General features: G+C 49.5%; 2 long non-coding RNA genes across 2 annotated transcripts; both read left to right on the plus strand.

The window, feature by feature from the left end:
• The first annotated feature begins 8,810 nt into the window (after positions 1–8,810).
• Positions 8,811–10,743, plus strand: LOC127389826 (uncharacterized). Its single transcript, XR_007890708.1, has 2 exons — positions 8,811–9,212; positions 10,397–10,743. It is a non-coding gene; the product is annotated as an uncharacterized LOC127389826 (long non-coding RNA).
• A 3,633-nt stretch (positions 10,744–14,376) lies between these two features.
• On the plus strand, positions 14,377–15,811 carry LOC127389831 (uncharacterized). Its single transcript, XR_007890713.1, has 2 exons — positions 14,377–14,464; positions 15,708–15,811. It is a non-coding gene; the product is annotated as an uncharacterized LOC127389831 (long non-coding RNA).
• The last annotated feature ends 10,029 nt before the right edge of the window (positions 15,812–25,840 follow it).

Here is a 25,840-nt window from a genome sequence, read left to right on the forward strand (position 1 = left end):
AGAAAATAAGGATTGATAAATCATTAATATACTCACATTTTGCCCCTTTTCCTAAGTCCTGGAGCCTTCCAGCCAGGAGGAGGTGGCATTTCCTGGTGGTGTCCCAGAGCACCCGGAGCCCTTTGGCATTTCCTCTTATATATATATATATACACATATATATTTGTCTGCTTTCATGGAGAATTTAAACAGCTTGGGATGCTCCTTGGAAAACTCAGCATCAATGAATTCCCACTGATTTCCCTCTGCAGCAGAGGCAGGAGCAGTGCATGGGGTGCAGGTGAAGATCTACCCACCTTGCTGGATCAGCCCCAGTAGTAGAAGGTCCTGGGGGTCCCTGGGGCATCTCCCCCCCCAGCCCCCCAGAACCAGTGGAGACCTCGGGGAGTTCAACCACCTTCCTCTGGGCCCAGCATCCCTCCCTGCAAGGTCTGGGGTTTATTTCCTTGCAGAAATCCCAGCAAAATCAGGATGGTGGTTTTTTGCTTTGCACCAATTCCTTATTTTCCTGGAATTGGTGCTCTGTACCAGCTTCCAAGGAAAAGGTGATTGCATTTTTGCTGAGAAAAAGTTCATTTAAAAAATAGGGGATGAAGGGAAGGAAGTGAGAAGGGGGTGGGCAGCAGTTGCATGGGCAGACCTGGAGGAATTCCTGCTTTTCTCAGCTTCTCTGAGCACACGTCCCGGAGAGATGCTCTGGGAGCTGGGACGAGCTCCTGGGAGGGCATCCCATGGGATTGCATTGTTCTGGTGCAAACAGCACAAACATAACCAGAGCGTCTCTATCTTTAAACAAGAAAAAAGGTTGCTGTGATGACAGCAGCTCTTGCAGCAGCAGCTTGGCCAGGAAGCACCTCTGAGAGCGTCGGGCTGAACTGGCAGCCTGGATAACCCGTGGGCACGGTCTGATTTCCAGGAATCTTTAAAGGGGTTAACATGGAATAACCTCACGGAGAGAGAGAGTGAGAGAAGCAGCACATCCCCCTTGTCTCCAGCCCTGCAGGTGATGGCAGCAGGTGGATGTCACACTGTCCCTGGCCACCAAAAAAGCCCTGAGATGAAATCGCCATCCCCAGGAAGACGGGCAGCCGTTCCCTCTCGGTCCTCTCTGGAATTCTCCCCAACTCCCAGGGCTCTGCATCTGGGGTTGCAAGGATGAAGTCAGCCCCGGAGCTGCGACGGGCTGGAAATGATTTCACCGAGCTGCAATGCAGATGGATTCATTCCAGTTCTGTAAAGTCAACATGGTTGAACACTGGCTACATCACAGTCTTCATTACCGTGCTTTGGAGAGGGTTTAGATGAAGTAATTTCCCTCGGGTTTAGCACTTAGGAAAACATATAGGGAGTCCTTCTTGGGTTTGCCTGGAGAGAGGTGCTCCCCCCCCCTTCCCATCCACCCCAAATTGGGCTTTATCAGTTGCACGTGGAGCCCTGTGAGCTGGAGGGGTCTCAAACGAGGCCCATATGGCCTCCCCATGCCCATGGACGCATGGAATGAGAGGCAGTTGGGTGAGCACGAGGGATGTGATTAATAACAAATGATACAACACTCCGAGGTTGGGTCTCCAAACGCAGGGAGATGTGGGATGAGCCTGGATTAACAATCCCTCCATCCTCCAGCACCAAACTGGGTTGGGCTTTTGGACATCAGGACGCTCATCGTCCTGCTCAGTTCACAGTTTCTGAGGCTTCAAGAGAGCCCTCCAGGCACAGCAGCTCTTTATTCTGTCTTTTTTTTTTTTCTTCTTAACTTTCGACTGGAATCGATTATTTTTCAGGTGCAATTTGCCTCCTGGGAGTTCTGCAGACGTGCCCGAGTTTCTCCTGGGCACCCAGCTCTGCTCCCAGATCCTGAGATACCCTCTGGCACGAGCTCCCCCTGCCCAAAGCAGCTCTGCCTCCTTCATGGGGCACCAGGGCCAGAGGGAAAGACGCTTTTCAGGACTCACAATGAGGTTCTTCTGGTCCAGTATGAACCCATTTCACTTCCAGTGACTTCTTCCTAGCACAGCCCGACATTGCCAGCACCCAGCTCCTGGTTTCCTGGAAGAAGGAAGCAAATGCTCGTGGTCCCTTTGAACTTTTAAACCATAAAAAAGAATTTCAGTGGCAAATAATAAGCCACACACAGAGGGTTTTCTGTGGCACCTCGTGGTGTCACCTCTTTACACCTTGCAGGGAGGGAAGGATGAGGTGGGTGCTGCATGGCTGTGGTCCACGCAGGGGGACAAGCTGCTTCTGCTCAGCCAGCACCTCCCTGGGGTTCTGGAGCTGGTGACAATGACCAAAACAACAGGGACATGGAAAAAAGCTGCAGAGCTGATGTCCAGCACCCTGCTCACCTCCACATGCCACCCCCTTGCTGCAGGCAGTGCCTGGGGGGAGCTGTGCTGGAGCCCCGGAGGTAACAGCACCAGCTCTGGGCTGGTGGGGAGCTGGCTGGGAACTGGGGGTGCTGGCAGGGACCTGGGGGTGCTGGCATGGAACTGGGGGTGCTGGCATGAGATTGGGGGTGCTAGCAGGGAACTGGGGGTGCTGGCGGGGAACTGGGGGTGCTGGCATGGGACTGGGGAATGCTGGCAGGGAACTGGGGGTGCTGGCAGGGAACTGGGGGTGCTGGCATGGGACTGGGGGGTGCTGGCAGGGACCTGGGGGTGCTGATAGGGACCTGGGGGTACTGGCATGGGACTGGGGGATGCTGGTAGGGAACTGGGGATGCTGGCATGGGACTGGGGGTGCTGGCAGGGAACTGGGGGTGCTGTCATGGGACTAGGGAATGCTGGCAGGGAACTGGGGTTGCTGGCATGGGACTGGGGGTGCTGGCATGGGACTGGGGAATGCTGGCACGGAACCGGGGGTGCTGGCAGGGAGCTGGGCGTGCTGGCAGGAAACTGGGGGTGCTGGCATGGGACTGGGGATGCTGGCAGTGGGGTTGGGGGGTGCTAACATAGGGATTTGGGGGATGCTAGCTCAGGGGTTCGGGGGTGCTGGCACTGGGGTTTGGAGGTGCTGGCACGAGGCTCTGGGGTGGTACCAGCAGCAGGCACATTCTGGGGCAGTGGAGTTTTTCTCACAGCCCTGGTGAAGATTCCCACCGAGCTCCAGGTCTCCCATCTGCCATCTGGAGGCAAACCCCGGGCCCTCCCTCAACCCCTCTCCCCGCAGCATCCCGGGGGCTTTGCTGGATCCCACGACTCTGCTTCCTGGTGATGCTCTTTGCTCGTGAGGTTCACCATGTGCCTTCACCAGCCCGGACACTTGGGCAGGGTGGGTGTAAATCTCAGTGACTTCTGTTTTCCTCTTTTCCAGTGAATTGTGTTTCCTGGAGGATCCCAAAGATGATGTGTCCAGTCCATCCTCCTCAGCCGAGAGGAAGCAGCACCACAGCTGGGTTACTTTTAATGATCTTAAATACAGATCAATTCCTTTCCCTCTGTTTTCTTTTCAGAGTGATAACGTGGAATTTCCTCTGAAACTGGAGCAGGGTGAAGGAAATTAATTTTCTCTCATCTCTCTATATTTTTTTTTCTCCATCTAGAAATTATTTCCTATCATTTCCTAACAAGCAGAGCTGCGAGGTTTAAAGTGAAATGAAGTGGTTCTCAGCAGTGCCCCTGGCATTGCTGGCACAGGGACAGGACATTCCCAGAGGAGGAGAAGCAGGGACAGACCTCAGGCTGGGCTTGTCTCTTTGCAGCTTCAGTTTTACTAGAAAAAAAATAAATAAATTGAAAACTAATTCATATTCCTGAAGTCTAAAGGTGAAATGTTTCTCTCTAAGCACTGGTGACTGCCTGGGCTTATTGAACTCCAGCTCGAATTTAATTCAGGTTAGAGAAAACAACCAAGAATAGGATGCCTCTCTGAAATGGTGTGTTTTAAGCCATGTAATAGAAAAATCACAGGGGAAAGAAAATCTCCCCGATTTTATTTCCAAAAGGAGTGGTTTAGTGCTTTGGGAAGCCACGAGATGTGGGTGCATCGAGAGAATGATGCTGATGGGATTTGTATCTTTATCCTGCTGTCCATCCAACTACTCCCAGGTATTTTTTTTCCCCCCACTATTTACACTATTTTGGCTAATATAAGACAAAGGGAGGGGACGTGGGTTCAGTGACCCCTGATCCAGCCAAGAGCCATCTCTCCCCTGCTCCTCCCTCATTCCCTCTGTCAAAACTCCGTGACAACCTGGTTCATTTCTTCTTCTTTCCTGCAGACTTCAGCCAATTTAATGATTGGTTTGGTTTTGTGTGTGTGTGTCAAACTGTAATACTCAGATAAAATTCCTGATCCATCAAAGTGCCTGGAACATCAAGTGATTAAAAGGGTTTCTTGTTATTTCCCAGCATTTTCCCTAAAAATACAACCATGTTGTCAAAACCTTTTGGCCAATTATTTTTTGCTTCATGAAAATGATTCCCCATTTCTCCCTCTCCCCAACCTTGTTTCATGTCTTTTTTTCTCCCTGATTCTGGGTTTCCCAACGTGAATTAGGATTAATTCACATTTACTTAATGAAGCACAAAAGACCATGAAAGCAAAATAGGCCCAGCTCAGACTTTCTCTGCCTTGCCCCCTCAAGCATCACTGCCATTATTACTGCAATTATTCCTGCAATTATTATCACTGCAATTATTATTACTACAATAATCTACAGGAGGTGAAGCCACATCAGTTTTGGGTTGTATTTGTCCCAAATCAGCCACCTATTCTATTACATTTTAAGGCTCTGTTGGAAGTAGCTACTGACCAGCAAACCTCATCACTTGCTCCTTGAATTTTTAATGCAATGTTTTTTTTATTTTATTTTATTTTATTTTATTTTATTTTATTTTAGTTTGTTTTATTTTAGTTTGTTTTATTTTATTTTAATTTTCTTCTCTTCTCCTCTTCTCTCCTCTTCTCTTCTCTTCTCTTCTCTTCTCTTCTCTTCTCTTCTCTTCTCTTCTCTTCTCTTCTCTTCTCTTCTCTTCTCTTCTTTCTCTTTTCTCTTTTCTCTTTTTTATTTTATTTTATTCTATTTTATTTTATTTCATTTCATTTTATATTTTTTCTTCTCTCTTCTCTTTTCTCTTTCTTCTCTTTTTTCTTCTTTTTTCTATTTTCTATTTAATTTAATTTTATTTTTTACTTTATTTTACTTTATTATACCAATTTTTTATTTCAATAATTTTTAATTTTACTTTATTTTAGTTTAGTTTAGTTTAGTTAAGTTAAGTTTAGTTTAGTTTAGCTTAGTTTATTGTAGTTTGTTGTAGTTTGTTGTAGTTTCTTGTGGTTTCTTCTACTTTACCGTAGATGAGTTCAATTTTTTTCTTTAGTTCAGTTGAGTTGGTATTTTCTCATTTTTCTTGTATGCCTTTTATTTTCTTGTTCCTCAGGCTGCAGCTCATTCTCCACCCCTGGGAGGGTTTTCTTCACCCCCTGCCCAACCACCTGCAGGGGGGTGGGAGCTGCAGAGGGAGAGAGACCCGAGGCACAAGGGTTTGTTTTTTGGTGGCTTTATGGAGCCACGTCCAAGGGGCTGCAGTGAAAGGCAGGAGATGAGGATCCACCTCTGCCCTTTCCTCACCCTGATAAAACACAGGATTTCCACCCGCTGCCAAAATTCACCCTTTTTGCCTTTCTTATTCCCTTCCAAATCAGGGTTGTGCTTCACAAAAACGGCCACTCCGGGAGAAAACCTCAAGAATTTCCCTTTTCTCCTGCAGTTAAAAAAAACCACCATCAGATAAAGTGATAAATGCAGTTTATCAAAAGGCTGAAAGGCTGATTTGGAGGAATATCTGCTAGGATTTCTTTCCCAGGTCCTCAGCACCCTGGGAGCTGCTCATCCCAGCACCTCCCGCCGCCCAGGGATGCTCCTCCAGGGCTTCACCCTGCAGGAAAAAAAATTCCCAACGGGACTATTGCAAGATTTCCCTTAGGTTTTGATCACCAGATTTCAAAACTTGAAGTTGTTAACAGCCACATGTGCATCTCCAGAGCTGTGGGGAAGGAGCAGTCGGGGCAGAGGCAGCTTTAATAGCTGGAAAACTGTCAGGATGTGCAAGATGCGGAGCCTGCTACGTTGCCTTGGCTTTGTGCCCTGGTCAAAAGGCTTTTCCTTTCATGGCCTTTCACAAGACCACATTTTTTTCCCTTTCTTTCTCCTGAATTGAGCCCTGAAAAAAGTAACTCTGGACAGAGCAAAATCTTCCAATCCTGGAACCCCCTTTAACAGCTTCCCTGGTATTTTTGCCCTACAAAGAAATCTTTCTGGAAGCCAAGAGAACAGAACCCTCCACTTCTGCCTGGATCTGAAGAATATTCTTTCTCAAAGTGAAGCAGACCCTGGAATTTGAGTTATGGACCCAAAACCCCACAGCCTGGTCACCCCAGGCTTCCTCCTTGCCCCAGTAAATAGTGATAAAAATCCATCTGCTGGGAGAGCAAGGATTGCAGCAGGGGCTGCTGATCAAAAAAGCATCAGATTGTCACTAATTCTGGGCCAGAAAGAATGGTTTCAAATATTTGGTATGTGAATTATTCTCTTCTTTGCTGATGTGCGTTTTTGGCAACAGGGCAACAGGAAACCAGCTTGGAAAATATGAACAAAATGGAAACCAAGGTCGTAAAGTATTTTGGTCTGGAGGGTTTTCCATTTTCCAGCAGGCGGTTGCGGCAGGAGCAGAACTGTAAAGCAATTAAAGGCACTTGAATTGAAGAGATTTCTCCAGGAGGGAGGAGATAGATCTGGGGTGGATAGGGTGGTGTGGGAAGTGGAGAAGACAACACACCTGTGGAGGTTATTGAGAACAGAGATTTGCTGCAGATGTGCCAAAAAAAAAAACCCACCCCCACCCAAACCTTCCTTTCAGCTCCCGGTGCAAAAGATGGTCCCGACGTGTCGTGTGGTTCCCTCGTCATTAGGGGATTTGAGGCAGGTTGTTAATGACATTGGTAGGTATTTTGGGAAGGTTTGGGTTGAGGGCTGAGTCCTGCTGGGAGTTTCTGTGACGTGTGGTCCTTGTATCCAGCCTGGCATGGGGGGAAAGCTCCGTTGGCAAACAGGGAGAAAACACAAGCGGACACACAGAAAAAGGACCAAACAGAAGTACAAGGAGTTGATGGGTTTGTTCCATTTGTATCCTCTGGTGGGTCTTCCTGTCACCCTGTGGGGCTGTCTGGGTGACTCCCTGCTCATCCCACACCCTCAGCAGCCTTCCCAACACCCTTGATTTGGGATTTTACCCCTTTCCCCTAGAAATCCTTTTGCCTGCATCAGCTCCTACCATGAAACTTCTCTCTCAGGAGTCTTTTTTTCCTGCAGAGCCTCCTTTCCCCCCTCAGCCCACAACCTGGCAAACGCTCCCAGCTCCTTTTGCGTCCTGAGAACTCACCAACAAATTGCTTCCACACTACACCCCAACTTCATACAAGCGGGCAGTCCAAGGGTTAACCAACTGAAACATTTAAAGAGTCATGAAATGGACTGTTTCCGCTTCCCATCTGGCTTTTATCAACTTGAAGTTGGTTTCAGAAGTACTGCTACACAATCAAAACACACCATCTCCCTAGTCAGATAATTCAATTTTATAAATGAATTACTTATGTGCCTAGAAGTAAATACATTCCTGGGCGGGGGGATATTGACTCCTGTCAATGAAATAATGAAGGCCAGGGGACGTGGTCCTGGCCCCTTGGAGATGTCCTTTTGGGGTGCAGTGGGATGGTGGAGCCCTCAGCACGGTGAGGAACCCAGGTGGAAAGGAGCTGGGACAGCTTGAGCCACCCCTGTGGACCTTGAGCAATGTCATGGACATGAAAGGGGGGGCGGTGGACTTGACTGTGTTTGTGATTCGTGGTGTCTGGGGGGAAATAATGTTGAAAGAGATAGTTGAAAGGGAGAGACAGAGCTCTTGCAGAAGGGGTGGAGAAGGTTCCAGCCTTCCCACTCAGACATGTCCCTTTCACCCTGTACTTTTTCCCTGATTTCCTTTTTTCTACAGCAGTCCTGGGAGCTTGGTGTGGTTTTCTGCTGGTGCTTCACCTACATCAAACTCTTGTCAAGCCCCTGCAGATCAAAGCTGGGTTGTGCTGGGAGGATCCATGCCCTACACCACAAAACCTTCTTGAGAAATGTGGGGCTTGAGAAATGAGGAGCAGGATGCAAGAACATCTTTCTGGGAAGCAGTGGCAGACAATGACCAAATTCAGATCCCTCCCAAACCAGACCCAAATGAAGCCCATCATCAGTCCAGCCAACTTTGGAGCACGTGGGGCTCTGGCTTTTCATTGATGCTATGGAAATGGGCTCCTGTTGCTGTACATGTTTTTCTCCATTGTTTTGTGGTCTCCAACACAGCTGCAAGGAGGAGAAGCAACAGGGTCCTGCAGCAAAACCTACCTAAACATACCCAGCAGCAGCATGGAGCTCTTGACAGAAACAACTGGATTAATGACCTGGAAGAGTCACAGAATCAGAGTGACAGACTGATTTGAGTTGGAAGGGACCTGGAAGATCATCCAGTCCTGACCCTCTACATGGGCAGGGACACCTCCCACCAGCCCAGGTTGCTCCAAGCCCCATCCAACCTGCCTTTCAACACTTCCAGGGATGGGGCAGCCACAATTTCCCGAGGCTGGTGGAGAAAAGCAGCTGCTGCTCCACCGTGTCCTCAGGGTCCTCTCCACAGGTCCATCCCCAATCCCAGGGCAAACTGACCCTGAGGTTGCTCCAGCCAAACATGTCCTCTCCCTCCCAGCAAATCTGGCACATTTCTGCATAATGATGCAATAAATCTTCTTTGCTGAGGGGGCCTGGGAGCAAGGGTGATGTTTGCTCTCCTGTGCCGCGAGTCAATTGCTGAATAAATAGTGTTGAAAGCCTGGAGAAATTCAGAGACAAGTCTTCAAAAGGACAATTTTAGGGGGTTACAAATTGTAACCACAAAATCTGCATCCGTGTCTTGCATCTGCAGATAATTGTAAACATCTGGAGACCCAAGTGGGAGAGTGGGTGGGGATGAGGGAGGTGGAAAGAGATGGACACGCTCCCCTGGAATGTCACCGAGGGGTGAAAGGTTGGATGGTGCAGGGACGTGGCATGGGAAGAGCCACCACCATGGGTGCTCTGCAAAGTGCAGGGCAAATGGGTGCCTGGGAGGAAAGAAGAACAACCCTTGATGGAAGAAAGCAATGAAGGGAAATTACTGAAGTAAAAGAAGGTAAGAGAAATCATGAAGTCAGGTAAAATATTTAAAAACATCAATTAAATCAAAATAATGACATGAAATAATGAAATGAAATGAAATGAAATGAAATGAAATGAAATGAAATGAAATGAAATGAAATAAAATCAGAATAGTTTGGTTTTAAATGCAAATTCCAGCTGTGCTCAAGCAGACTTGCAGCACTTCCCATCCCAACCCTCCCTTTCCTGAGAGGGAACTGACCTGCCAGAAAACACGAGAAGCTTTTCAAAAGGATTTCTGCCTCCTCATCTTAAAACCACCAAATAAGCAGGGTCCCTTTGCTCCTCCTGTTGGTGCAGGCAAGAACATCTTTGATGCCCAAGTCCTGTTCCTCCCTCTAAGAAGCCCTCGGGGCACTGCCAGATGTCCCCACAGCCCTTCTGCACTTGGAGAGCAATGTCCATATTGTGGCACACGCCCTTGGGAGGGAACTGGGGCAAGACCTTGCCAACAGCCCACTAAATGACACTTCTAAAGAGAATTTAAACTCTCCCTCGTGATGCCCAGGTTCTTTTATGACAAGGTTGTAGGAGAAACTGGCACAAGTGCAGTGTGAGGCTGCCTGCAGAACAGCTCCGGAGCAATCATCTCGGCAGAGTTCAGGAGGTCCTGACTTTCCTGGGGGAAGTGCTTTAATCAAGATTAATTTTTTCCAGTTTTCAGTAATCGGAGCTCTTCCTGAGTTTTCCTCAGCTCTCCTTTAGGATGAAATTATCAAATTTCCATGGCAATTAAAGTTTGAGCACGAGGATGGTTCTGTACAATGGGTGGCGGGGAACAAGTGACATTTGGTTGGGAGACCTGTCCAAAGGATCCCCACGTGCCACCATCCTGTGAAATCTTATCACAGAATCCCAGACTGGTTTGGGTTGGAAGGGACCTTAATGATCATCTAGATCCAACCCCCCTGCATGAGCAGGGACACCTCCCACCAGCCCAGGTTGCTCCAAGCCCCATCCAACCTGCCCTTCAACACTGCCAGGGATGGGGCAGCCACAGCTTCCCTGGGCAACCTGGGCCAGGCTCTCACCACCCCAGTTACTGCCCCAGATGGGGCTGGGGGAGAGAAGGTGGACATCTCCTTTACGTACAATATGATTTAAACACCCAGAAAAAGGTTTCTCATGTGGTGTTGTTTTTTATTTCTTGCCTTGAAGGAAATGGTGTCCCCTGGAGCAGGAGCCACCTGCAGATGCAGCCCCAGCCTGTGGTGGGCTCTCCCTGGCCATATGAAAGACATCATTCCTCCTCTGCCTTCAACCAGGATTGAGTTACCCCTGGAGTAATTCACTTACACTTAGCAAACGATAAATCCTCGTGCAGTTGGTCAAGAAATCTGGGCTAAGAAGGTCTGGAAGTGGATTATTAAATCCAAATGGTGCTGCAGCCCGAGCCTGTCTCACTCACTTCGTAGCAAAATTAACCATCTTAGAGGGCCTGATAAACTGCAGGGCTGCAAGAGCTGCTCCCCAGGCACACCTTAAATAAAGTGATTGCTTTTTCAGTCAGGTTGTGAGCCTGAGGTTAACTGAGTGGTAGAAGAAAATGATTTTTTCTTCCATTTCAGTCCTTTAAGTCCTGTCCTCTTCTCTTCAGGGTGGCTGGGTGGTGGTTTCAGAGCGGGCCTGGGGCTGCCCCTGACCCCAGCATCTACCAGAGCTTGGCAGAGTGATTCAGAGTTGGGGGCTGCACAGAAATGCTTTATCAGGTGAATTTCAGACAGGAGCACAAGGTCCAAAATCCATTTGATGGGCATCCTGCAGGTGGGACCTGATGCAGGATGCCCAGAGGTGCCAGCTCAGCTTCTCAAGGGCAGGAGGAAAAGTGTGAGCTGGTCCTTGGAGGGCTCCTCTCACCCAGTGCCACACGCCAGGGAGTTGCTGCCCTGGGTGATTTATAATACAGAGCAGAGAGCCACTAAATCCTGACACTTGCCCCTTATCATCAGGCAGTTAGAATGATCAAATTGGTTTTTAAGACCATCAAGTCCAACCGTTACCCCAGCCCTGCCGAGGCCACCCCTGCCCCATGTCCCTCAGCATCACATCTCCAGGGCTTTGAAATCCCCCCAGGGATGGGGACATCACCCCTGCCCTGGGAAGCCTGGGCCAGGGCCTGACAGCCCTTTTGGGGAAGAGATTTCTCCCAATATCCAACCTCAGCCTCCTCTGGCAACAACCTGAGGCTGTTTCCTCTTGTCCTTTCACTTGTTCCTTGGGAGAAGAGACCGACCTTCCTTCACTCCAACCTCCTCTCAGGCAGCTGCAGAGCCAGCAGGTCTCCCCTCACCTCCTTGTCTCCAGGCTGGACACCCCCAGCTCCCTCAGCTGCTCCTCACAAGTTCTCCAGCCCCTTCTCCTTCTGCTCCAGCCCCTTCCCCAGCTCCGTGGCCCTTCTCTGGACACGCTCCAGCCCCTCAAAGTCCTTCTTGTCACCCAGAACTGCCCCCAGGATTCCAGGTGCCCCCTCCCCAGTGCCCAGCAGAAGGGGATGATCCCTGCCCTGCTCCTGCTGGCCACCCCAGTGCTGACACAAGCCAGGATGCTGGTGGCCTCCTTGGCCACCTGGGCACACGCTGGCTCGGGTTTGGCTGGCTGGTGACCATACCCTGCTTGGTGCTTCTCCCTTCTGCAGAGCTGCTGGTCCTCACCTGGCCAAGCCCTGGAGCACCTGAGGCATTTTAAACAGAGGGTCCCACCCAAAGCACTTCAGCACAGGCTGAATTTTTAGCTTAAATTCACAGGATTGTACCTTAAATCAACGGGACGTTCAATCAATGGGGAGTTTTCCTTCATAAGGACTGTAGGGCCAGAATTTCCTATGGAAAATCAAGGGGGTTTCTCTGAAAGACCAAGTTTATACAAATGAGTATTATAGCATTGTTTTCAAGCTTATTAACTGTGTCATTCTGTTATTGCCTCCAGTCATTTCTTTAGAAAACAAATAAACAGCAAGTATTTGTCAATCTCAGCAATAAACGATAGTGGCAGCAAACTTAATCTGCTGTTAATTATGCTTGTGGAAAACTAAATCAAGCATCAGAAACCACAGCTTATTTTAGGCTTCCTCTAGCATAAACACAAAGGCTTGAGGATCCATAACATATTATTTTTGTTGACAGTTTTCCACTTTCCCCCCAATTTATTTCGTGCACCCGATAGGCCGAGCCCTGATTGCTTCTAGCCCTGTCTTCTTTTGGCCTCAGTCTGGCAGTTTGTTAATCCTTCCTATTTTTGTGTGTTTAAGCAGGATTACAAACTTCAAATATCTTGTAAAAGGAACCTGTATACAATCTTTCAAAGTCACTTAAGGGGGCCAACGACAGGAGCACCAGCCTTGCAAGTAAATACAGAACGTTTCGGAAATCAGCCCCAGTGTTTATTTATGAGCCATTTTTAATTACTCAGCAGGGATGAATGAAAGACCCAGAAAATGGAAAATGACACAGGGTTTTGCATTAGGTTACAGCTCATGGAAGAGAAGGGAGTGCTCGCTGTGCTTTCAAGTCCAGATCATTTTTGGGGTCTAATTATGCCCTGCTGGTTTATTGACAATCTAATACAATCAAACTGCAAACTGTTTTGCAGATAGAGTGGGGGTCTCTTGGAAAGCTCCACACAGAAATAGCAGATGTTTCCACCCGGGGAGCAGCAGGTAAAGAAGAAGGGTAAGTCACGGGGTAAAAAAAAACTCACTGAGAGATGAATTTAGGGCCAGAGAAGTTGAGAGAGGCAGAGCAGGGCTGGGAAGGTCGCTCGGGTGCTGAGCCAAGAGGAGGGTGCTCAGGTCCACCCTCACCACCTGAGGTCCTTCACTGCAGCACCCAGATGCCCTGCTCCCTGCCACAGCTGCCAAGGTTGGACACCAACACTTTGCCACCTGAGATTGCACAGGATGAGCTGCTGAGCTGTGAGGCAGTTGGGGTCTCTCCAAGCTTCAGCCTCCCCAGCAAACCTTGCACCCGTGGCTGGAACCTCTTCCAGGTGCCTCTCACCAAAGGACCAACCTGCCAGCAAGTTGTGGGGTTTTCTTGTTCTTCAAAAGAAATGTGGATATGGCAGGTACTCAGGGGTTTCAGCAGCTCCCAGGCACTGGCTGGAGGCTCAGCAGCAATTTGGTGACACTGTGAGGGCAAAACTGGGAGAGTGACAGTTGCAGAAGACAGCTCGAGCAAGGTTAGGATGGTGGGTTTCCTCCAAAAATGGAAGGATAGGAAAGACACACTTCAGGGAAAATTCTGCCCATTCCCAGCATCAGACTTGAGCTTTTTGTGAACAGATCCCAAGGCCAAAGTGCTGGAGCAGGCACCTGAAGTGTTGGTGGATGACAAAGCATCCCTGGAGCTGTGACCCTGGAGCCTCCACCACCACAGCACAGCCCAGAGCCAAACAAAGCCCCAGACATGGTGCCACGGGAATTAAAGGGTTGATAAATGGGCAAAACACACATACATTTCCAGTTTGCACAAGAGTGATGAATAAGGAACCAGCAACAAAGAAACAAACAAACAAACAAGTGAAAGAAACTCAACCTGATTTATAAAACATCTGGCTCAGCAGCCAAAGATGAAGAGCAGCACAATCCCACCAAGCATGAGCCAAGCCTGCAAAGACTCATCCTGACCATTGAGGCCCAAGGGTGGGAAATCTCTTAGAGATGATGGTGATTTCCTTCACAGCTTGAGCACATTCCTTGCCTTGTTATTCAGCAGCAAAGCTGGAGGTCAACCTGGCTCAGAGGAGCTGACCTGTTGTGGAGACAAGAAGGAGCAAAGCTCCCCACCAGCCACTGCACCTTGCTGGTGGAAACCAAAATTCAGCACTTGTTGGCCTTAAACAATTCCTGTGGTCATGTTTAATTGCAGGGTTTTATTGAACCTGTATAAATAAGGGCATGTTTGTCACTGAGGAAGGCCATTTAAGGCTTGCTTGTTCCCCAAAGCAAAGGGTCCAGACTGTGACTCCTTGTTCAGTGAGTTTTCCTACCAGGCTGGAGGGTGAACGAGGTAGATCCAAGAGGAATCTCAAGTTATTCCTTCCCAGGAGAGGCACCAGCCACCCTCACACTGTGAGGGCATCGTGGCTGCTCCTCCTGCTTCCTCTGAGCCCTCTCCTCTCCCCACCTGCACCCATTCCAGGTGGGATTCATCCAGGTCTCAGCCATTACCAGGCACCGTGGGAGCAAAGAGACATCAACATCTGCATTACAAGTTGGGAATTTAAAAGGTAATGACAGCATCCTTGAAGATTTTTAGGCAATAGGACATCTCATTTTAAGGGCTGGGGAAGGCCAAAGGTGCCCATATTCCCTTGAAACACACACCATGTTGGATTCATCAATCAAGAAGCTGGCCCAGAGAGCCAAACCACTGCTGTGGGTGCTAAAAAAAAATCTGGAAGAAGTTCTCATGTCCAGATCCTGAGCTTCTTGCTGCTGGCAGCTGAGCCAGGAGAGGTATCATGCTCTGGCATGATGTGTGACTGTGGGACAGGCTCCAGAGGAATGACCTGGGATCCTGAGCAAAGGGAACTGCAAAAAATGAGGGGTCATTTTAGTGTGAAACAAAAAAAAAGAAGCCATCGTAGATCAATTCTAAGAGGTTTATTGTGGCAGCCCTTGCCCCTGCACGTGGGATTTTCAGGTTACCAAGGTATTTGACATAATAAATTGAGACCTGCAAAGAAAAACATCCAAACGAAGTGACAGAAGGTTGTCCAAGTATTTCCAGCACTGCTCAGCTCCAGACTGAGGATGGGGTGAGGGAGGAATCAGCCCCAATTCCCAGGCCAACCCCAGGCATCAAGGGTTTGCCACGGGGAGAAATTTCTGGCCTGGCAAGAGGATGTTCCTTGGGCCTCCACAGCCCATGGAGGGGCTGCATCAGGCAGGGCTGGAGATCCGTGTCACCCAGGGACCTCCAGGTGGGCCTGGTTTGCTTTGCAGTTCAGCCTGTGAGGAATCTGGGTGAAGCAACAGGAGTCATTTGTCACCTTGAGGGCAATTTTTCACCTTAAGCAACAGCCCATCTGCCAGGCTGCAGCTCCTTTGCCTTCTCAAAAGCCCCAAGGACATTAAACCTGGCGAGGGAACCAAGGAGCAAGTTTTGCACAGGGAGTGATTTCCCCTTCCTCAGAGACAAGACCCCAGGGTCAGATGGCCCAAAACGGGTGGCTGCAAGGCTATATCTACACCAGTACCTATGCTGGACATGATCTTGCATGCAGGCACTACCAGCCCCACCAGCACAGACCTCACTTTTCCCCAGTGTTCATTCCTCCTTGAGTTACTATTCCCACAAAAGCTAATATCAGCTGGCCCAAGAGAGAAGGGAGGGTTCACTCATCAGGACAAGATGATTTTCGAGCTGATCTGGATTCATTTTAAAAGCAAGACTTTATTAGTATTATTAATTTTATATATATATTTTTTATTATTATTATTATTATTTTTACTCTTATTTCTTTCCAGGAAAAACTGAAGTCACAGGAAAGCAAATCCTGCCTTGCCTGGTTTTGATCACTTGACATACTCAGGCCCAAATTCCTCAAAGTAAATATTTCCTACGAAGATCATTCAGGGTGAGACCAACATGTAAGGAACAGCAACAGGAAAACACTCCTTTAAACCCAATACCACACCATGTTGCATCCATTAGCTCCTTGACATCGTTGCTGGAACAGGAAAAAAAAACCAGCACAGAAGCAAAAGGCAGGGAGCAGAGGGAGGTTTCAGGTTGTTCAGTGCTTCTGAATCAGCACCAGTGCCCCCCAAACTGCAGGGGTGCTCCAGGTGTGCACTGAAGGCAGCATATGGGGCTGCCTGGGCATTTGCTGTTCCTCTCTGAGGTGGGCAGGGGAAGGGGCTGGGAGCTCCTGCTCAGCTCATGGCCCTGTTGTCAATGCAATGAACCACATCATGGGGACCTGGGAGATAGCTGGGGAGAGGCTGCCTTGCTCCCTGCATCACAAAGGAGATATAATCATAGAATCACAGAGTAGGCTGGGTTGGAAGGGACCTTCAAGATCATCTAGATCCAACCCCCTGCATGGGCAGGGACACCTCCCACCAGCCCAGGCTGCTCCAAGCCCCATCCAACCTGCCCTTCAACACTGCCAGGGATGGGGCAGCCACAGCTTCCCTGGGCAACCTGGGCCAGGCTCTCACCACCCTCACAGCAAAGAATTTCCTACTCTTGTCCAACATCAATCTCCCTCTTCCAGTTCTAATCCATCCCCCTTGTCCTCTCCCTCCCTGCCCTTGTCCCAAGCCCCTCCCCAGCTTTCCTGGAGCCCCTTCAGGCACTGGAAGGTGCTCTCAGGTCTCCCTGGAGCCTTCTCTTCTCCAGGCTGAACACCCCAACTCTCCCAGCCTGGCTCCAGAGCAGAGCTGCTCCAGCCCTTGGATCATCTCTGTGGCCTCCTCTGGACTATTTTAAATAATTATTATTACGAGAAATCATAATTTTCCCAGGATAAACCTAGCGGCCAGGACAGCCCAATGCAGGAGCTGCACCTTCTCCTCCTCTGCAGCACAGCCAGAAGGTCCCAGGGCTGCAGGCAGGGAGCACCCAGGGCTGCTGGCCACTCCTGCCCAGGATGGGAACCTTGCCAGATCCTCCATGAAAAAAAAAGCAGCTTCACTTTATATTTAGCAGAAAGAAAAAATGCTGAGGCACCCCCACAGGGTGCTGGAGGATGGAAGATAAGGCAGAGCTCCTCCTCCTCCTCCTCCTTCCTCCCAGCCACCCAGCACAGCCCAGGCCTCATCTGCCCAGTTCCTCCTCCCAAACCAGGGGCCACAGGGTTTGTAAGAACTAACGAACTAGTGCAGGGATTTAGCAGCAGGGAGAGTGGCCAGAGGAGGTGTGGGCAAGGTGATGCCCACCTTGGCCAGGCTGCAGGGCACCTGTCAACCTGCTTTTTACCTGGAATTTCTGCTGACTGATCAAAAACCATCCCCAGTAACAACGCCAACAACTTGGCCACGCTTTGCACCATTGCTGCCATTCCAAATGAAGGACTTAAGGAGGGTGGATGAGGGATGCCAGCCACAACTGCAGGCCAAATCCTACATGTTTTGCAAGGGGTTTTGCATGCAAATGCATTTAAGCACTATCAGACACAAATATCCAGGAGGATCCTCCTATGCCTGCATGTGATCCAGTCCCTCTGTGCCTGCCTGCAGGGCTGCAGCATCAGGAGGTGATTGCAGAAGACCTAGACCCTAGAAATTAAGGGCGAATATTAATTTCCTAATAAGTGAATTTGCTTTGCTTTGCCACAAGGTGGAGCCTTGAGATTAAACCATTCGGTGAAGATTTAAGAAAATGAAGCCACACTTAAAGCTGCCTGGTTCATTTTCCCAGATGATTATCTGTGGGGTTGTTTGTGTTGTGTTTGGTTTTTTTTTAATGAGTCATATTTTTCATCATTTCTCATTAGGCAGGTATGAGTGAACTCTGAAGACTCTGCCAAAATAGGTGCCACTCTGGCATAACTAGGGTAGAGGCAGATGTGGAACAATGCAGCTTTTCTTCTGCAGTGAGGAATCATATTCCAGTTCCATGTCACATCCTGGGAGAGGACGAGGTGGTAGAAGACAGAGCACTTTGTGGAAAAGCTGAGGCATGAGTGCGGGGTAAAAGGAAGAATTTGGGATGCAAAATTCTTCCTCGTGGTTCCATTTGACTTCTTCAAAAGCCCCGAGTTATATAGCCCCCAGTTCTTCCTGAAAAAATGATTGGAAATGATCAATGCAGACATTTTACTGAGCAGCAACATTTAGAGGAGACAACCAGCCCAGCAGCACGTTCCTCCCTGACCTTTGTCACCAGGCACTTCTCCAAAATAGAATGTGTATGAATTTCATTTCTCCTTTGATTTCACTTCCCTTCACCCTGGAGGGACTGGACTTTTTTGTTCTGTTAATGTTTTCCTGGTGGCTTTTGTTGTGTTGGTGTTTTTTTCTAGTTGAAGCTATTGTGGAAGAACTGAGAAAAGGATTGGAGTTTGGTTTTATCTCTGAGGGCATTTGAGCTCTAGAAGTCTCTAAAAGTGGGTTTTGCAGGGGAAAAAAAAAATGAATCTTCTGTATTTGGATGTCACAGTGCCAGTGGCTCCCACCCCTGCAGGGACTTGGGCCAGCAAGGAGAAGAGTTGGAGGAGAAAGAGCCCAATTCTGACCCAACTCAGAGGTCAGCAGAGGCGGAGGAGAGTAAGGCTCACTGAGCTCTCCCAGGGCTTTCTTCTGTCAGGACAGACAAGGAGTTGGGTAAGTTCAGCTTCTTTTGGGAGCCAGGGCTTGCCTGGATCACCGTGGAGAGCAGTGCTGCTGTCCTCCTCAGAAAGGTGAGCAGGATCAGGGCATGGCTGCCCACCATCTCACAGAGCTTATCCACCAGAGCCCAGGCAACAGCAGACAATATTGAATGGTCTGTGGACTCTCTTGTTAGCCTCACACCTCTGCCCAGTCTCCTCTCTCCTCCTCCTGTGTACAGATCCCAGTGGAACGGGATGGATCAATGGCCACCAAGAAGACAGACTCCCTTTTTACCAGGGGTGACATAGAAAAGAAGAGGGGTAAGAGGTGCAAATGAACCCTGGGGAGATCCCGGTTGGACATCAGAATGAAATTTTTCATTGTGAGAACAGTTGGACATTGGAACAATGTCCCCATGGAAGTGGTGGATTCCCCAACACTGGACATTTTTTAAGACTCAGCTTGACAGGGTGCTGGGCTATCTCATCTGAACTGTGTTTCTATCTAGAACAGCTGGACCAGATGATCCTCGAGATCTCTCCCAACCTGTGGTTTTATGACTCTGTGAATGGTCTCCCCCTCCAACTCCACCCTTAGCACCACTCGAGCAGAGCAGAGCAGCAAAGGCCTGATCCCCACCTGCTTTCTGGGGCTTAGGAGGAGAGAATGAGGTGCTGGACCTGCACACCCATTGCCAGGGCCAAGCCCATACTGGGTTGCACCACTCCAACCTTCCCAGCACCCTGCAGCTCAGCCAGCTGCCACCCTGTCAGCAGAGCTGCTGGGTGACCACTGCCCTGCCCAGGAGGGGGCAAATCTGCCCAGCCAGTCTTTCCATATGGAACATGCCTGTTGGAAGGCAAGGACACAGCCTCCAGAGCATGGCCAGGCTGTGAGAAGCTGGGAAAGGGCTGGAGAGCCTGCAGGAGGAAGAGGAGGCAGAGGGACTGAGCAGGTCCTGGCATTGGGCAATCCCTGTCCCAGGAGCTCCACCCTCGGAGAGGGCTTGTCTATTTTAGATAAAAAGCCAACACCCTTTCTTGTGGTTTCTTCTGCCAGCTCCTTTTCACCAAAAAAACCCTGTAAACAATAACTCTGTGGTACCTGTACCCAAACTGTCCTTGTAAAGAATTCCTTTCCCTTTCTCTGTCCCTTAGTTGCAAACGTCAGGGAAGACAGAGACCTGAGGAGCCAGTGACCTGCTTGAGGACACTGAGGACATTTCCTTGGCATAAACAGGGCTCTGAAACTGCCCTCAGCCCAGGAAGGCTGCCATGACTTGCACAAAGGATCCAAACGGATGTCGGGGCAGGGGGGGGGAATATTTTTAAAGAGCAGGATTTGACACTGCAGCAAGACTTCCTTCCCTCCCCCCCGTCCCTACTGCTGCCCTGCACCAAGCTCTCCCTCCTGCCACTTGCTCCTCTTGCCTCTCCAGCTCTTTCCCATGCCCAGCACTTTTTCCCAGCCCCTCCCATCTGATTAAAACCTGGTGAGCAACTCCACTGTGAGAACAACAGCCTGTGCAATACCTTTGGTGGAATGACCGTGTCCAATGTCTGCAGGATGGGAACCAGGGTGGAGGCTGCACCTGATCCTCTTGGTATGGGCACTGAAGAAAAACTGGCCTCAGTTCATCTGAATTTTCACTGTCTTGAAAAGAACCAGGCACAGTTCTGCTAATCAAGGTGAAAAAGTAGCTCATCCAAGACACTGAAGCAATTCCAAAGGCAGATGTATTTGTTGCATCCTATGGATCCATTATTCCCAGGAGGTGATACAGGACACAAGTGGAAGGGTTTCTAATGCTGCCTCTAATTTCAGTGGCATCTTTTCACAGCAGCAAACACCACCCAAAGCAGCTGGATTTCAGGAGTGTTGATGCCTGCTTGTCACAGGGTTCAATTTGTATTTAGGATGGTACCATCTCCAGGCCTCTGGCATGTGACACAGAGTAAAGGGGACAGAGTAGGGGACACCATGTCCTTCACTAATGGGAATATTCACTTGGGAAAAAGTAGAAGAAAATAACCTAGAAATAAGGTCATCATTCTCCTGCCTGCCCCACGGGGAACTCAAGTAGTGCTGAGACTATTTTCCTGCTGAGCACGACAGACACAGGGATGTCACTTCACGTGGCAGCAAGGCCAGCAGGCAGGGAAGAGTGGAAGCAGCTCTGATTTCTTTGGAAAATATTAAAAAATCACAAGAGAGGAGTCTGCAAAGAGTCTTCAGGCCTTTGGGAAAATTGTCCCGTGTGAATTCCCAGCACATGGAAGTGGAGATGATTCTTGCATGAAGCTGGGACATAGTTTGGTTCCTGTTCTACCCAAGCACTGCCAGCAGATGAAAGGTTGCACCATAACTGTCGAGAACTGTGTTTCTCTGTGATGCAACCCTCAGAGAAAGGGGAGGAAACACGTGGCAGGCAGACCCCATCCTACACTGGGACAGGGGAAACCACTGTCCCCTTCCATTCAGGGAGGCCTGGAGGCTGCATTTCCTCATAGAGCCACAGAATGGTTTCGGTTGGAAGAGACCTTCAAGATCATCCAGTTCCAACCCCCCTGCATGGGCAGGGACACCTCCCACCAGCCCAGGCTGCTCCAAGCCCCATCCAACCTGCCCTTCAACACTGCCAGGGATGGGGCAGCCACAGCTTCCCTGGGAAACCTGGGCCAGGCTCTCACCACCCTCACAGCAAAGAATTTCCTCCTCATGTCTCACCTCAATCTCCCTCTTCCAGATTTAATCCACTCCTCCTTGTCCTCTCCCTCCCTGCCCTTGTCCCAAGTCCCTCCCCAGCTTTCCTGGAGCCCCTTCAGGCACTGGAAGGTGCTCTCAGGTCTCCCTGGAGCCTTCTCTTCTCCAGGCTGAACACCCCAACTCTGCCAGCCTGGCTCCAGAGCAGAGCTGCTCCAGCTCACTCCTGTTCAGCTTTGCTGCAATTCAGCTTTGCTGCAATAGGTGCTGGGCCCTCCTGCAGCTCAAGGACATAGAAACACCAGAGAGGTCCCAGTGAAGAGATACCAAAATGGTCAGGGGCCCAGAGCTCCTGACCTTCAATGGGAAGCTGGTGGAGCTGGGCTGGTTGCCTGGAGAAGAAGAGTCCAAAGGGTGACCCAAGAGCCACCCACAGCTACAGGAAGGGCAGTTACAGAAACACTAGGACCAAACTTCTGTGAGAAAACAATGAGGTGCAACGGGCACAGCTTCTGGCTTGAGAGACACAGGTTGGACACCAGGGGAAAAAAAATCAGTGGGAAGGTAGTGGTAGAGCTGGAGTAGGTTAACCAGGCAGGGTGGGGAGCCTCCATCCTCAGGGTTTTTCAAGATGCAGCTACACAAAACATGATCTCATGTTCCTGATGGTCCTACTTGGAGTGGGAGGGTGGGCTAAAAAACAATAGAATTTTCTTCCAGGAAACATCCCCATGTTTCTGTGATCTGAAATTCAGGCCACTCCACATGTCTTTAACCTTAATGTGGTGAGATTTCAACATATCCTGAATTGCTTTCCCTAAGAAGACTTTCTTTCTGGGGCTTGATACAAAGGTACAAGAGAAGAAAACTGCCATTTTTTTAGGGATCTATTAATTGCACTTCTTCATCAGGGCAGTGGTCCCAGCACCAAGCCTGCCTGAGTTCCAGAAGCATTTGGATGATGCTCTCAGGCACATGGGGTGACTCTTGGGGTGCCCTACACAGGGGCAGGAGTTGGACTTGATGGTCCTGATGGGTCCCTTCCAACTCAACATATTCCATGATTCTATGATCACACAAAGGTTATTTACTGTGCTGTCTGCTGGAGAGCCAGCACATTCAAAACCAGCATCACGTGGAGGTCCCATCAAAGACTTCTGATATCACCAGGTGTCTCCCCAGTGTGCTGAGGTTTTTTGGAACAGGAAAATCAACTACAGCAAGTTATTTCCTGTACCATGATGTTCATCTATCACATGAACAGAAAACACTTTCTGCAGTTAAATTTGTAGTCTGTAAAAATGGTGTAAGTAGTAGCTTTCCCTTGCAGTCAAGAGCCATCTCCTCACGGAATGACAGAACCATTCTGGGTGGAAAAGACCTTTAAGATCATCAAGTCCAACCATAACCTAACCCAACCCACCATTAACCCAACTCTACCAAGTCCAGTGCTTAAACCATGTCCCTCAGCACCACAACTACACATCTTTTAAACACCTCCAGGGATGCTGATTCAACTCCCTCCCTGGGCAGCCTGTGCCACTGTTGAATAACTTTTCCAGTGAAGATTGAATAACTTTTCCAGTGAAGAAGTTGCTTCTAAGATCTGATCTATCACTGACCATCTTTAACCCTGCCGAGTTTCTTCTGTGACTCTTCTAATTCTGGATAGAAAAACAAAACCACAGTCTGTGGTAGCATCCTCAAAGGATTGCTGGGCCAGGCCTGAGCCAAGAGACATTCATCTATATGGTTTTTAAAAAGCAAGAATTTTGTTGGGGTCTGTGCTGACAACCTAATATTTCATGGAATCATAGAATCACAGAACCAGTCAGGTTGGAGAAGCCCCTTGGGATCACCCAGTCCAACCATCATCCCTGCTCTACAAAGGTCTCCCCTAAACCACATCCCCCAACACCACATCCAAACCACCTTTCAACACATCCAGGGATGGTGACTCCACCAGCTCCCTGGGCAGCCTGTTCCAGTGTCTGACCACTCTTGCTGTGAAAAAATCCTTCCTAATGTCCAGTCTGACCCTGCCCTGGTGCAGCTTGAAGCCCTTCCCTCTTGTTCTGTCACTGATCAGCTGTGAGAAGAGACCAGCACCAACCTCTACAATGACCTTTCAGGCAGTTGCAGAGACTGATGAGGTCTCCCCTCAGCCTCCTCTTCCTCAGCCTAAACATTCCCAGCTCCCTCAAGCCTTCTTCATCAGATTGATTCTCTGGGCCCTTCACCAACTTCATATGTGGATTAAACTTGGTTTGTTAAGTATGTGCATGTGTCTGCATGAGAGTGCATGTGTGGGATCAAGCTTCTTCTCCGCTCAGTGAAGAGGAAACTCGTGTGTGTGTGTTTGTGTGTTTACTATCACGAGCTTCTTCCTCCCTGCCTTGCAAAGAGGAAGCACAAGCCGGGCTCGACAGCCAGTGTCTCACAGCACAGCTTTCATCTTCACCCAGGAACAGGCACCACAACTTTGTTGAGGCTTTACCACTCGGAGCTGCCCGTCCCTTTGCCCACAGATAAGGCCCATGACAGGATGCCACTATCACCTGGGCTGCTCTGTAACGGAGAATCTGCACCCCCTGGCACAGCTTCACTGACAATCTGCAGAAAAGAAACCACCAAATCCCTTTCAGTGACAATGTTTGTGCTCCCAGCTTCTGTCAGGGCAGGTGTTCGGTGGTATTTCTATTTTTGACAGCACAGGCTTCACACAGATGAAAAGAGACACCTGTATTCTAAAAAAAAATGCCCACAGGAGGAGCTGAGGGTGCAGGCAGGTTCATCTGACATAGATGCTTCTTTTTCTGAAGTTGATACTATTTGATTAGGCAAAATAAAGCCAAAGGGCAGTGCAACTGGCTCCAAAACTCAGCGATGTGCTGGCGAGTGTGAGGCTGATTTTTGCTAGCACTAATAGACTAAAGTTCAGTAGAGATCATGAAATATTTTGTTCTTTAAAGTTCTGATCAGTGGGTTATATTGATAGGATCTCTAAAATGTATACTTGCTGTTATTTAAATTGAAAGGTGACAGAAAGCAGGGTGTTATTTGCAGGAAAGGTGTCTCTGTAGCCGTGTTGTAGATTTTTACTAACTAGATACTGTAAGTTCCAGGTCTGACACATCTCTGCACGATGGACAAAGCTCTGCTAAAGCCCTTGAAAGCTTCCCCTGTGATTTTGTATCCCAGCTCCAAAACATTTTATAGCCTCTTAGTGCAGTGCTCCAACTGGGTGCCTAATTACATCATCCTGTAAACAAGAAAACTCTGCCACTGGAATGCTGTCCAGTTATAGATCCTTCATTAATGGCATATTAACAGGCAGAGCTACTCAATATGCAAATCGTGTGCGTGCAACACACACGGATGTAAACAATCAGAGCTCTCACTTCCTTGGCTTATTTTGGAACTACATCTTCACTGAAAGCCTTAATTGATGTTAAATTGGTGGTGTGACTGCAGAGCAATCATTTTCATAGTTCAGGAGTACCTGTGGTCTCTCTAGGTGCTATTTTCACTGTGCCAGACAAGAGCTGCCCCTGCCTGCACAGCCTTATCGCCACGTTGCAAAGCAAACCCACAGGCAACGAGTCAGACAAGCTGCACCAGTCACTGCACAGTGTGACAGCACATTGGGGAGCTCTGCCAACACAGCTCTGGTGAGCTGGGAACATCTCCAGGCAGGCACAGGAGACCTACAGCTCTGGCTTCACCCCACGGGTAGGAAAACACCCTGAGCTCAGCACGGTTTGGGGCAGCACAGCCAGACCAGATGCACCCGTGTCTGTGCTCGCTGCCAAACTGAGTTCACACAGCAGCTGTGGTCAGAAGCAGGGTCAGTGCTGGGGTGTTCTGCTGCTGTTGGTACAGGGGTGGCCCTTGTGGTTATGTCTGCAGGGTGACAGTGTGGGCTCTGCCACTGCTGCCCTGCATTCCTGGTGGAGACACCGTCCTGCAACTCAGGGGGCTGGAGCACCTCAGGTCACCCGAGGGCTGGAGCAGCCCTCCTAGGCTGGGAGAGTTGGGGTGTTCAGCCTGGAGGAGAGAAGGCTCCAGGGAGACCTGAGAGCACCTTCCAGTGCCTGAAGGGGCTCCAGGAAAGCTGGGGAGGGGCTTGGGACAAGGGCAGGGAGGGAGAGGACAAGGGGGATGGATGAAAACTGGAAGAGGGAGATTGAGGTTGGACATCAGGAGGAAATTCTTTGCTGTGAGGGTGGTGAGACTCTGGCCCAGGTTGCCCAGGGAAGCTGTGGCTGCCCCATCCCTGGCAGTGTTGAAGGGCAGGTTGGATGGGGCTTGGAGCAGCCTGGGCTGGTGGGAGGTGTCCCTGCCCATGCAGGGGGTTGGATCTAGATGGTCTTTAAGGTCCCTTCCAACCCAAACCATTCTGTGGTTCTATGAATTCTCACCAGCAAGCAGAGATCAGGACACAGAGAAAGTGCTGGGCATGGAGGGGTGGGGTTACCCCCGGTGCTTTCCCATTTAGAGTGTCTATCAAGGAACAGCCCCTGATCAGCCCACAGTGCTTGCTCACCCGGGGCCTCCCCGGGCGCAGCCCCGGGGGTCGGTGCCACCAAGGAGCCGAGCAGCTCAGCCTCTGCCAGCCCACCTTGCCAGAGGGAGACCTG

Source organism: Apus apus, chromosome 12 (assembly GCF_020740795.1).
Source record: "Apus apus isolate bApuApu2 chromosome 12, bApuApu2.pri.cur, whole genome shotgun sequence".
NCBI lineage: Eukaryota > Metazoa > Chordata > Aves > Apodiformes > Apodidae > Apus > Apus apus.